This window comes from Pongo pygmaeus, chromosome 5, assembly GCF_028885625.2.
Source record: "Pongo pygmaeus isolate AG05252 chromosome 5, NHGRI_mPonPyg2-v2.0_pri, whole genome shotgun sequence".
NCBI classification, from domain to species: Eukaryota; Metazoa; Chordata; class Mammalia; order Primates; family Hominidae; genus Pongo; species Pongo pygmaeus.
Window position 1 is genome coordinate 27,843,807 of NC_072378.2, and position 1,813 is coordinate 27,845,619.

A 1,813-nucleotide genomic window follows, 5' to 3' on the forward strand; every position below is an offset into this window, starting at 1 on the left:
AGAGTGTTCTATTTTATGAATTAAAACAAAACTCATTTGAAATTTTTTAATAGTTGCATGCAGCATAGGAAGAACATGTTAATCAGTTCTCCTCTCCCAAGAGCTGGATCCCTGTGGACATGGAGAAAACAAGATCATTGCTGTTGGTAGCTTAATTCTAATAGTTATTATAACAAGATCTCTAGGGTCTTGTTCTTCCTTCCAACTTTTATAAAGACCTGCAGAAGTTGAAAATCAATTTCCCATTTGCTCTAGTTTTAAATATTACCCATTGATGTCATCACTCAGAATCCCTTAAGATTTTTCAGTTATGCAGAGAGAATCACCTGAGTAAATGTAGCCATCTTTCAATTTCACCAGAAAAAAAATGGCCTAAGAAAAACTTATTTTATCAATAAATCCAAACATTTCTCATTCTTTAGTCTCTCCAATCTATAATTCCATCTTTCTTTTCTCAATTCCTTAACTATCAGGGACAATAAGTCAATTGTTAAATGAGTTAGTGGGTTGAGTATCTTTTCTTTTTATTTAGAAGACAGAGAAAACATGAAAAAACAAATGACATGAAACTGAAGCTTAATTTTAAAAATTTACTTCCAAAATTTATTTAACCCTTTTAAATGTTAAAGTAACATATAGTCATAATTATATATTACATTTTCATACGGTTATATGTTAACTTTTTTATTTTTACAAGACTAAACAGGGAAAATTAAAAATTCACTTCTTTGAAACTCCTGTTATCTTTGCATATTTATGTAAATCATAGTATTTTAGAAATTGAAGAGGAAGAAATTCTTCTGAACTCATTCTACAAGGCCATTGTTACTCCTATACCAAAAACCAGACAAAATGCAACAAAACCGGAAAACTCCAGGCCAATATCCCTAATGAACATAGATACAAAAAACTCTTAAAAATATAGCAAACCAAATTCAATAGCACATTAAAAAGATCATTCACTGTGATCAAGTGAAATTTGTCCTAGGGTTGCAAGGATGGTTCAACATACACAAATCAATAAACATGATATATCATGTTAGCAGAATCAAGGACAAAAACTACATGACAAATAAAAGGCATTTGATAAAATTCAACGGGCTTTATGATAAAAACTCTTGAACCAGGTGTACAAGGAACATACCTCAAAACAATAAAGCCCATATATGACAAGCTGACAGCTAACATCATACTGAATAGGGAAAAGTTGAAAGCTTCATCTCTAAGATTTGGAAAAATATAAGAATGCCCATTTTTAGCACATTTATTCAACATAGTACTGAAGTGCTAATCAGAGCAAGTAGGCCAGACAAAGAAATAGAAGACATACAAATTGGAAAGGAGAAAGCCAAATTGTCCCTGTTCATAGATGACATGATCTTATATATAGAAAACCCTAAAGACACCACCAAAAAAACTGTCAGAACCAATAAACTAATTCAGTAAAGTTGCAATATACAAAATCAGCATCCAAAAATCAGTAGTATATCTATATGCCAATAGCACACTATCTGAAAAAAATCAAGAAAGCAATCCCATTTATAATCACTACAAAAAAAGACACCTAGGAATAAATTTGACCAAGGAGGTGAAAGATCACTACAATAAAAACTATAAAACATCGTTGAAATATATTAAAAAGTACACAAATAAATGGGAAGATATCCATGTTTGTGGATTGAAAGAATTAACATTGTTTAAAAGTCTATGATTCCCAAAGCAATCTATAGATTCAATGCAATCAAAATACTAATGATATGCTTCACATAGAAAAAATAATTCCTAAATTCATGTGAAACCACACACACACAAA